This window comes from Oryzias latipes, chromosome 16, assembly GCF_053564925.1.
Source record: "Oryzias latipes strain Hd-rR chromosome 16, Olatipes_Hd-rR_3.1".
NCBI lineage: Eukaryota > Metazoa > Chordata > Actinopteri > Beloniformes > Adrianichthyidae > Oryzias > Oryzias latipes.
The window spans coordinates 8,801,181-8,810,629 of record NC_136252.1 but is presented as its reverse complement, the minus strand read 5'-3'; the positions used below and the strand labels follow the sequence as shown (position 1 = coordinate 8,810,629).

Here is a 9,449-nt window from a genome sequence, read left to right as displayed (position 1 = left end):
CAAGGCTGATTTTGCAGAGGAGAGGTGAAATGGCATGGTTTTTGCAGCAGGTGGGTGTGTCTAGTCAGCAGGTGTGTTAATCAGGAGGACACAATGGCAAGCCTGTAGCTTTAAGCAGGAAAACCTTGAGATTGAGTGGCCAAGAGGCTTTGCTGGACACTGGCAAGTGCTTACGGCCACACCACTCTGGACCCGCCCGATCTCGTCCGATCTCGGAAGCCAAACAGGGTTGGGCCTGGTTAGTACCTGGATGGGAGACCGCTTGGGAATACCAGGTGCTGTAAGTTTTCCATCTTTTCCTCCCAACCAGCAGAGGGTGTTCTTCCAAAATCTGCTTCAAAGTTCACCTAAGGTTTTTTTTTTTTTTTTTTTTAATAAACAACTTTTGCCTCATGTAAAGTAATCAGGTAGCTTCAGAGCAATCAGAATCAAGGTGTCAATGCATAACCTTTAGCCTAATTACACCCACCTGTTACAATGAGCAGATGTTAGCAGTGTTTCTGTTCAGACTTTGTGTGTGTTTAAACCAAGGCTGATTTTGCAGAGGAGAGGTGAAATGGCATGGTTTTTGCAGCAGGTGGGTGTGTCTAGTCAGCAGGTGTGTTAATCAGGAGGACACAATGGCAAGCCTGTAGCTTTAAGCAGGAAAACCTTGAGATTGAGTGGCCAAGAGGCTTTGCTGGACACTGGCAAGTGCTTACGGCCACACCACTCTGGACCCGCCCGATCTCGTCCGATCTCGGAAGCCAAACAGGGTTGGGCCTGGTTAGTACCTGGATGGGAGACCGCTTGGGAATACCAGGTGCTGTAAGTTTTCCATCTTTTCCTCCCAACCAGCAGAGGGTGTTCTTCCAAAATCTGCTTCAAAGTTCACCTAAGGTTTTTTTTTTTTTTTTTTTAATAAACAACTTTTGCCTCATGTAAAGTAATCAGGTAGCTTCAGAGCAATCAGAATCAAGGTGTCAATGCATAACCTTTAGCCTAATTACACCCACCTGTTACAATGAGCAGATGTTAGCAGTGTTTCTGTTCAGACTTTGTGTGTGTTTAAACCAAGGCTGATTTTGCAGAGGAGAGGTGAAATGGCATGGTTTTTGCAGCAGGTGGGTGTGTCTAGTCAGCAGGTGTGTTAATCAGGAGGACACAATGGCAAGCCTGTAGCTTTAAGCAGGAAAACCTTGAGATTGAGTGGCCAAGAGGCTTTGCTGGACACTGGCAAGTGCTTACGGCCACACCACTCTGGACCCGCCCGATCTCGTCCGATCTCGGAAGCCAAACAGGGTTGGGCCTGGTTAGTACCTGGATGGGAGACCGCTTGGGAATACCAGGTGCTGTAAGTTTTCCATCTTTTCCTCCCAACCAGCAGAGGGTGTTCTTCCAAAATCTGCTTCAAAGTTCACCTAAGGTTTTTTTTTTTTTTTTTTTAATAAACAACTTTTGCCTCATGTAAAGTAATCAGGTAGCTTCAGAGCAATCAGAATCAAGGTGTCAATGCATAACCTTTAGCCTAATTACACCCACCTGTTACAATGAGCAGATGTTAGCAGTGTTTCTGTTCAGACTTTGTGTGTGTTTAAACCAAGGCTGATTTTGCAGAGGAGAGGTGAAATGGCATGGTTTTTGCAGCAGGTGGGTGTGTCTAGTCAGCAGGTGTGTTAATCAGGAGGACACAATGGCAAGCCTGTAGCTTTAAGCAGGAAAACCTTGAGATTGAGTGGCCAAGAGGCTTTGCTGGACACTGGCAAGTGCTTACGGCCACACCACTCTGGACCCGCCCGATCTCGTCCGATCTCGGAAGCCAAACAGGGTTGGGCCTGGTTAGTACCTGGATGGGAGACCGCTTGGGAATACCAGGTGCTGTAAGTTTTCCATCTTTTCCTCCCAACCAGCAGAGGGTGTTCTTCCAAAATCTGCTTCAAAGTTCACCTAAGGTTTTTTTTTTTTTTTTTTTAATAAACAACTTTTGCCTCATGTAAAGTAATCAGGTAGCTTCAGAGCAATCAGAATCAAGGTGTCAATGCATAACCTTTAGCCTAATTACACCCACCTGTTACAATGAGCAGATGTTAGCAGTGTTTCTGTTCAGACTTTGTGTGTGTTTAAACCAAGGCTGATTTTGCAGAGGAGAGGTGAAATGGCATGGTTTTTGCAGCAGGTGGGTGTGTCTAGTCAGCAGGTGTGTTAATCAGGAGGACACAATGGCAAGCCTGTAGCTTTAAGCAGGAAAACCTTGAGATTGAGTGGCCAAGAGGCTTTGCTGGACACTGGCAAGTGCTTACGGCCACACCACTCTGGACCCGCCCGATCTCGTCCGATCTCGGAAGCCAAACAGGGTTGGGCCTGGTTAGTACCTGGATGGGAGACCGCTTGGGAATACCAGGTGCTGTAAGTTTTCCATCTTTTCCTCCCAACCAGCAGAGGGTGTTCTTCCAAAATCTGCTTCAAAGTTCACCTAAGGTTTTTTTTTTTTTTTTTTTAATAAACAACTTTTGCCTCATGTAAAGTAATCAGGTAGCTTCAGAGCAATCAGAATCAAGGTGTCAATGCATAACCTTTAGCCTAATTACACCCACCTGTTACAATGAGCAGATGTTAGCAGTGTTTCTGTTCAGACTTTGTGTGTGTTTAAACCAAGGCTGATTTTGCAGAGGAGAGGTGAAATGGCATGGTTTTTGCAGCAGGTGGGTGTGTCTAGTCAGCAGGTGTGTTAATCAGGAGGACACAATGGCAAGCCTGTAGCTTTAAGCAGGAAAACCTTGAGATTGAGTGGCCAAGAGGCTTTGCTGGACACTGGCAAGTGCTTACGGCCACACCACTCTGGACCCGCCCGATCTCGTCCGATCTCGGAAGCCAAACAGGGTTGGGCCTGGTTAGTACCTGGATGGGAGACCGCTTGGGAATACCAGGTGCTGTAAGTTTTCCATCTTTTCCTCCCAACCAGCAGAGGGTGTTCTTCCAAAATCTGCTTCAAAGTTCACCTAAGGTTTTTTTTTTTTTTTTTTAATAAACAACTTTTGCCTCATGTAAAGTAATCAGGTAGCTTCAGAGCAATCAGAATCAAGGTGTCAATGCATAACCTTTAGCCTAATTACACCCACCTGTTACAATGAGCAGATGTTAGCAGTGTTTCTGTTCAGACTTTGTGTGTGTTTAAACCAAGGCTGATTTTGCAGAGGAGAGGTGAAATGGCATGGTTTTTGCAGCAGGTGGGTGTGTCTAGTCAGCAGGTGTGTTAATCAGGAGGACACAATGGCAAGCCTGTAGCTTTAAGCAGGAAAACCTTGAGATTGAGTGGCCAAGAGGCTTTGCTGGACACTGGCAAGTGCTTACGGCCACACCACTCTGGACCCGCCCGATCTCGTCCGATCTCGGAAGCCAAACAGGGTTGGGCCTGGTTAGTACCTGGATGGGAGACCGCTTGGGAATACCAGGTGCTGTAAGTTTTCCATCTTTTCCTCCCAACCAGCAGAGGGTGTTCTTCCAAAATCTGCTTCAAAGTTCACCTAAGGTTTTTTTTTTTTTTTTTTTAATAAACAACTTTTGCCTCATGTAAAGTAATCAGGTAGCTTCAGAGCAATCAGAATCAAGGTGTCAATGCATAACCTTTAGCCTAATTACACCCACCTGTTACAATGAGCAGATGTTAGCAGTGTTTCTGTTCAGACTTTGTGTGTGTTTAAACCAAGGCTGATTTTGCAGAGGAGAGGTGAAATGGCATGGTTTTTGCAGCAGGTGGGTGTGTCTAGTCAGCAGGTGTGTTAATCAGGAGGACACAATGGCAAGCCTGTAGCTTTAAGCAGGAAAACCTTGAGATTGAGTGGCCAAGAGGCTTTGCTGGACACTGGCAAGTGCTTACGGCCACACCACTCTGGACCCGCCCGATCTCGTCCGATCTCGGAAGCCAAACAGGGTTGGGCCTGGTTAGTACCTGGATGGGAGACCGCTTGGGAATACCAGGTGCTGTAAGTTTTCCATCTTTTCCTCCCAACCAGCAGAGGGTGTTCTTCCAAAATCTGCTTCAAAGTTCACCTAAGGTTTTTTTTTTTTTTTTTTTAATAAACAACTTTTGCCTCATGTAAAGTAATCAGGTAGCTTCAGAGCAATCAGAATCAAGGTGTCAATGCATAACCTTTAGCCTAATTACACCCACCTGTTACAATGAGCAGATGTTAGCAGTGTTTCTGTTCAGACTTTGTGTGTGTTTAAACCAAGGCTGATTTTGCAGAGGAGAGGTGAAATGGCATGGTTTTTGCAGCAGGTGGGTGTGTCTAGTCAGCAGGTGTGTTAATCAGGAGGACACAATGGCAAGCCTGTAGCTTTAAGCAGGAAAACCTTGAGATTGAGTGGCCAAGAGGCTTTGCTGGACACTGGCAAGTGCTTACGGCCACACCACTCTGGACCCGCCCGATCTCGTCCGATCTCGGAAGCCAAACAGGGTTGGGCCTGGTTAGTACCTGGATGGGAGACCGCTTGGGAATACCAGGTGCTGTAAGTTTTCCATCTTTTCCTCCCAACCAGCAGAGGGTGTTCTTCCAAAATCTGCTTCAAAGTTCACCTAAGGTTTTTTTTTTTTTTTTTTTAATAAACAACTTTTGCCTCATGTAAAGTAATCAGGTAGCTTCAGAGCAATCAGAATCAAGGTGTCAATGCATAACCTTTAGCCTAATTACACCCACCTGTTACAATGAGCAGATGTTAGCAGTGTTTCTGTTCAGACTTTGTGTGTGTTTAAACCAAGGCTGATTTTGCAGAGGAGAGGTGAAATGGCATGGTTTTTGCAGCAGGTGGGTGTGTCTAGTCAGCAGGTGTGTTAATCAGGAGGACACAATGGCAAGCCTGTAGCTTTAAGCAGGAAAACCTTGAGATTGAGTGGCCAAGAGGCTTTGCTGGACACTGGCAAGTGCTTACGGCCACACCACTCTGGACCCGCCCGATCTCGTCCGATCTCGGAAGCCAAACAGGGTTGGGCCTGGTTAGTACCTGGATGGGAGACCGCTTGGGAATACCAGGTGCTGTAAGTTTTCCATCTTTTCCTCCCAACCAGCAGAGGGTGTTCTTCCAAAATCTGCTTCAAAGTTCACCTAAGGTTTTTTTTTTTTTTTTTTTAATAAACAACTTTTGCCTCATGTAAAGTAATCAGGTAGCTTCAGAGCAATCAGAATCAAGGTGTCAATGCATAACCTTTAGCCTAATTACACCCACCTGTTACAATGAGCAGATGTTAGCAGTGTTTCTGTTCAGACTTTGTGTGTGTTTAAACCAAGGCTGATTTTGCAGAGGAGAGGTGAAATGGCATGGTTTTTGCAGCAGGTGGGTGTGTCTAGTCAGCAGGTGTGTTAATCAGGAGGACACAATGGCAAGCCTGTAGCTTTAAGCAGGAAAACCTTGAGATTGAGTGGCCAAGAGGCTTTGCTGGACACTGGCAAGTGCTTACGGCCACACCACTCTGGACCCGCCCGATCTCGTCCGATCTCGGAAGCCAAACAGGGTTGGGCCTGGTTAGTACCTGGATGGGAGACCGCTTGGGAATACCAGGTGCTGTAAGTTTTCCATCTTTTCCTCCCAACCAGCAGAGGGTGTTCTTCCAAAATCTGCTTCAAAGTTCACCTAAGGTTTTTTTTTTTTTTTTTTTAATAAACAACTTTTGCCTCATGTAAAGTAATCAGGTAGCTTCAGAGCAATCAGAATCAAGGTGTCAATGCATAACCTTTAGCCTAATTACACCCACCTGTTACAATGAGCAGATGTTAGCAGTGTTTCTGTTCAGACTTTGTGTGTGTTTAAACCAAGGCTGATTTTGCAGAGGAGAGGTGAAATGGCATGGTTTTTGCAGCAGGTGGGTGTGTCTAGTCAGCAGGTGTGTTAATCAGGAGGACACAATGGCAAGCCTGTAGCTTTAAGCAGGAAAACCTTGAGATTGAGTGGCCAAGAGGCTTTGCTGGACACTGGCAAGTGCTTACGGCCACACCACTCTGGACCCGCCCGATCTCGTCCGATCTCGGAAGCCAAACAGGGTTGGGCCTGGTTAGTACCTGGATGGGAGACCGCTTGGGAATACCAGGTGCTGTAAGTTTTCCATCTTTTCCTCCCAACCAGCAGAGGGTGTTCTTCCAAAATCTGCTTCAAAGTTCACCTAAGGTTTTTTTTTTTTTTTTTTTAATAAACAACTTTTGCCTCATGTAAAGTAATCAGGTAGCTTCAGAGCAATCAGAATCAAGGTGTCAATGCATAACCTTTAGCCTAATTACACCCACCTGTTACAATGAGCAGATGTTAGCAGTGTTTCTGTTCAGACTTTGTGTGTGTTTAAACCAAGGCTGATTTTGCAGAGGAGAGGTGAAATGGCATGGTTTTTGCAGCAGGTGGGTGTGTCTAGTCAGCAGGTGTGTTAATCAGGAGGACACAATGGCAAGCCTGTAGCTTTAAGCAGGAAAACCTTGAGATTGAGTGGCCAAGAGGCTTTGCTGGACACTGGCAAGTGCTTACGGCCACACCACTCTGGACCCGCCCGATCTCGTCCGATCTCGGAAGCCAAACAGGGTTGGGCCTGGTTAGTACCTGGATGGGAGACCGCTTGGGAATACCAGGTGCTGTAAGTTTTCCATCTCTTCCTCCCAACCAGCAGAGGGTGTTCTTCCAAAATCTGCTTCAAAGTTCACCTAAGGTTTTTTTCTTTTTCTTTTTCTTTTTTTTTTTTTTTTTTTTTAATAAACAACTTTTGCCTCATGTAAAGTAATCAGGTAGCTTCAGAGCAATCAGAATCAAGGTGTCAATGCATAACCTTTAGCCTAATTACACCCACCTGTTACAATGAGCAGATGTTAGCAGTGTTTCTGTTCAGACTTTGTGTGTGTTTAAACCAAGGCTGATTTTGCAGAGGAGAGGTGAAATGGCATGGTTTTTGCAGCAGGTGGGTGTGTCTAGTCAGCAGGTGTGTTAATCAGGAGGACACAATGGCAAGCCTGTAGCTTTAAGCAGGAAAACCTTGAGATTGAGTGGCCAAGAGGCTTTGCTGGACACTGGCAAGTGCTTACGGCCACACCACTCTGGACCCGCCCGATCTCGTCCGATCTCGGAAGCCAAACAGGGTTGGGCCTGGTTAGTACCTGGATGGGAGACCGCTTGGGAATACCAGGTGCTGTAAGTTTTCCATCTTTTCCTCCCAACCAGCAGAGGGTGTTCTTCCAAAATCTGCTTCAAAGTTCACCTAAGGTTTTTTTTTTTTTTTTTTTAATAAACAACTTTTGCCTCATGTAAAGTAATCAGGTAGCTTCAGAGCAATCAGAATCAAGGTGTCAATGCATAACCTTTAGCCTAATTACACCCACCTGTTATAATGAGCAGATGTTAGCAGTGTTTCTGTTCAGACTTTGTGTGTGTTTAAACCAAGGCTGATTTTGCAGAGGAGAGGTGAAATGGCATGGTTTTTGCAGCAGGTGGGTGTGTCTAATCAGCAGGTGTGTTAATCAGAAGGACACGATGGCATGCTTGGAAGTTTAAGCAGGAAAACTTTGAGATTCACTGGCCAAGAGGCTTTGCTGGACACTGGCAAGTGCTTACGGCCACACCACTCTGGACCCGCCCGATCTCGTCCGATCTCGGAAGCCAATCAGGGTTGGGCCTGGTTAGTACCTGGATGGGAGACCGCTTGGGAATACCAGGTGCTGTAAGTTTTCCATCTTTTCCTCCCAACCAGCAGAGGGTGTTCTTCCAAAATCTGCTTCAAAGTTCACCTAAGGTTTTTTTCTTTTTCTTTTTTTTTCTTTTTTTTTTTTTTAATAAACAACTTTTGCCTCATGTAAAGTAATCAGGTAGCTTCAGAGCAATCAGAATCAAGGTGTCAATGCATAACTTTTAGCCTAATTACACCCACCTGTTATAATGAGCAGATGTTAGCAGTGTTTCTGTTCAGACTTTGTGAGTGTAACCAAGGCTGTTTTTGCAGAGGTGAGCTGAAATGGCATGGTTTTTGCAGCAGGTGGGTGTGTCCAATCAGCAGGTGTGTTAATCAGAAGGACACGATGAAATGCCTGGAGCTTTAAGCTGGAAAACTTTGAAATTCGCTGGCCAAGAGGCTTTGCTGGACACTGGCAAGTGCTTACGGCCACACCACTCTGGACCCGCCCGATCTCGTCCGATCTCGGAAGCCAAACAGGGTTGGGCCTGGTTAGTACCTGGATGGGAGACCGCTTGGGAATACCAGGTGCTGTAAGTTTTCCATCTTTTCCTCCCAACCAGCAGAGGGTGTTCTTCCAAAATCTGCTTCAAAGTTCACCTAAGGTTTTTTTTTTTTTTTTTTTTTTTTTTTTTTTTAATAAACAACTTTTGCCTCATGTAAAGTAATCAGGTAGCTTCAGAGCAATCAGAATCAAGGTGTCAATGCATAACCTTTAGCCTAATTACACCCACCTGTTATAATGAGCAGATGTTAGCAGTGTTTCTGTTCAGACTTTGTGTGTGTTTAAACCAAGGCTGATTTTGCAGAGGAGAGGTGAAATGGCATGGTTTTTGCAGCAGGTGGGTGTGTCTAATCAGCAGGTGTGTTAATCAGAAGGACACGATGGCATGCTTGGAAGTTTAAGCAGGAAAACTTTGAGATTCACTGGCCAAGAGGCTTTGCTGGACACTGGCAAGTGCTTACGGCCACACCACTCTGGACCCGCCCGATCTCGTCCGATCTCGGAAGCCAAACAGGGTTGGGCCTGGTTAGTACCTGGATGGGAGACCGCTTGGGAATACCAGGTGCTGTAAGTTTTCCATCTTTTCCTCCCAACCAGCAGAGGGTGTTCTTCCAAAATCTGCTTCAAAGTTCACCTAAGGTTTTTTTCTTTTTCTTTTTTTTTTTTTTTTTTTTTTTAATAAACAACTTTTGCCTCATGTAAAGTAATCAGGTAGCTTCAGAGCAATCAGAATCAAGGTGTCAATGCATAACCTTTAGCCTAATTACACCCACCTGTTATAATGAGCAGATGTTAGCAGTGTTTCTGTTCAGACTTTGTGTGTGTTTAAACCAAGGCTGATTTTGCAGAGGAGAGGTGAAATGGCATGGTTTTTGCAGCAGGTGGGTGTGTCTAATCAGCAGGTGTGTTAATCAGAAGGACACGATGGCATGCTTGGAAGTTTAAGCAGGAAAACTTTGAGATTCACTGGCCAAGAGGCTTTGCTGGACACTGGCAAGTGCTTACGGCCACACCACTCTGGACCCGCCCGATCTCGTCCGATCTCGGAAGCCAATCAGGGTTGGGCCTGGTTAGTACCTGGATGGGAGACCGCTTGGGAATACCAGGTGCTGTAAGTTTTCCATCTTTTCCTCCCAACCAGCAGAGGGTGTTCTTCCAAAATCTGCTTCAAAGTTCACCTAAGGTTTTTTTCTTTTTCTTTTTTTTCTTTTTTTTTTTTTTAATAAACAACTTTTGCCTCATGTAAAGTAATCAGGTAGCTTCAGAGCA

General features: G+C 45.4%; 18 non-coding genes across 18 annotated transcripts; all 18 read left to right on the top strand.

The window, feature by feature from the left end:
- The first annotated feature begins 168 nt into the window (after nt 1-168).
- Nucleotides 169-287, top strand: LOC144984704 (5S ribosomal RNA). Its single transcript, XR_013648527.1, has one exon. It is a non-coding gene; the product is annotated as a 5S ribosomal RNA (ribosomal RNA).
- A 408-nt stretch (nt 288-695) lies between these two features.
- On the top strand, nt 696-814 carry LOC144984703 (5S ribosomal RNA). The gene has a single exon (XR_013648526.1). It is a non-coding gene; the product is annotated as a 5S ribosomal RNA (ribosomal RNA).
- Nucleotides 815-1,221: 407 nt separating this feature from the next.
- LOC144984702 (5S ribosomal RNA) lies at nt 1,222-1,340 on the top strand. The gene has a single exon (XR_013648525.1). It is a non-coding gene; the product is annotated as a 5S ribosomal RNA (ribosomal RNA).
- A 407-nt stretch (nt 1,341-1,747) lies between these two features.
- On the top strand, nt 1,748-1,866 carry LOC144984701 (5S ribosomal RNA). The gene has a single exon (XR_013648524.1). It is a non-coding gene; the product is annotated as a 5S ribosomal RNA (ribosomal RNA).
- Nucleotides 1,867-2,273: 407 nt separating this feature from the next.
- LOC144984700 (5S ribosomal RNA) lies at nt 2,274-2,392 on the top strand. Its single transcript, XR_013648523.1, has one exon. It is a non-coding gene; the product is annotated as a 5S ribosomal RNA (ribosomal RNA).
- A 407-nt stretch (nt 2,393-2,799) lies between these two features.
- LOC144984698 (5S ribosomal RNA) lies at nt 2,800-2,918 on the top strand. Its single transcript, XR_013648521.1, has one exon. It is a non-coding gene; the product is annotated as a 5S ribosomal RNA (ribosomal RNA).
- Nucleotides 2,919-3,324: 406 nt separating this feature from the next.
- On the top strand, nt 3,325-3,443 carry LOC144984697 (5S ribosomal RNA). Its single transcript, XR_013648520.1, has one exon. It is a non-coding gene; the product is annotated as a 5S ribosomal RNA (ribosomal RNA).
- Nucleotides 3,444-3,850: 407 nt separating this feature from the next.
- LOC144984696 (5S ribosomal RNA) lies at nt 3,851-3,969 on the top strand. Its single transcript, XR_013648519.1, has one exon. It is a non-coding gene; the product is annotated as a 5S ribosomal RNA (ribosomal RNA).
- A 407-nt stretch (nt 3,970-4,376) lies between these two features.
- Nucleotides 4,377-4,495, top strand: LOC144984695 (5S ribosomal RNA). The gene has a single exon (XR_013648518.1). It is a non-coding gene; the product is annotated as a 5S ribosomal RNA (ribosomal RNA).
- Nucleotides 4,496-4,902: 407 nt separating this feature from the next.
- Nucleotides 4,903-5,021, top strand: LOC144984694 (5S ribosomal RNA). Its single transcript, XR_013648517.1, has one exon. It is a non-coding gene; the product is annotated as a 5S ribosomal RNA (ribosomal RNA).
- Nucleotides 5,022-5,428: 407 nt separating this feature from the next.
- LOC144984693 (5S ribosomal RNA) lies at nt 5,429-5,547 on the top strand. The gene has a single exon (XR_013648516.1). It is a non-coding gene; the product is annotated as a 5S ribosomal RNA (ribosomal RNA).
- Nucleotides 5,548-5,954: 407 nt separating this feature from the next.
- LOC144984692 (5S ribosomal RNA) lies at nt 5,955-6,073 on the top strand. The gene has a single exon (XR_013648515.1). It is a non-coding gene; the product is annotated as a 5S ribosomal RNA (ribosomal RNA).
- Nucleotides 6,074-6,480: 407 nt separating this feature from the next.
- Nucleotides 6,481-6,599, top strand: LOC144984691 (5S ribosomal RNA). Its single transcript, XR_013648514.1, has one exon. It is a non-coding gene; the product is annotated as a 5S ribosomal RNA (ribosomal RNA).
- A 429-nt stretch (nt 6,600-7,028) lies between these two features.
- LOC144984690 (5S ribosomal RNA) lies at nt 7,029-7,147 on the top strand. The gene has a single exon (XR_013648513.1). It is a non-coding gene; the product is annotated as a 5S ribosomal RNA (ribosomal RNA).
- A 407-nt stretch (nt 7,148-7,554) lies between these two features.
- On the top strand, nt 7,555-7,673 carry LOC144985983 (5S ribosomal RNA). The gene has a single exon (XR_013649813.1). It is a non-coding gene; the product is annotated as a 5S ribosomal RNA (ribosomal RNA).
- A 423-nt stretch (nt 7,674-8,096) lies between these two features.
- LOC144984689 (5S ribosomal RNA) lies at nt 8,097-8,215 on the top strand. The gene has a single exon (XR_013648512.1). It is a non-coding gene; the product is annotated as a 5S ribosomal RNA (ribosomal RNA).
- Nucleotides 8,216-8,635: 420 nt separating this feature from the next.
- Nucleotides 8,636-8,754, top strand: LOC144984687 (5S ribosomal RNA). The gene has a single exon (XR_013648510.1). It is a non-coding gene; the product is annotated as a 5S ribosomal RNA (ribosomal RNA).
- A 425-nt stretch (nt 8,755-9,179) lies between these two features.
- On the top strand, nt 9,180-9,298 carry LOC144985982 (5S ribosomal RNA). The gene has a single exon (XR_013649812.1). It is a non-coding gene; the product is annotated as a 5S ribosomal RNA (ribosomal RNA).
- The last annotated feature ends 151 nt before the right edge of the window (nt 9,299-9,449 follow it).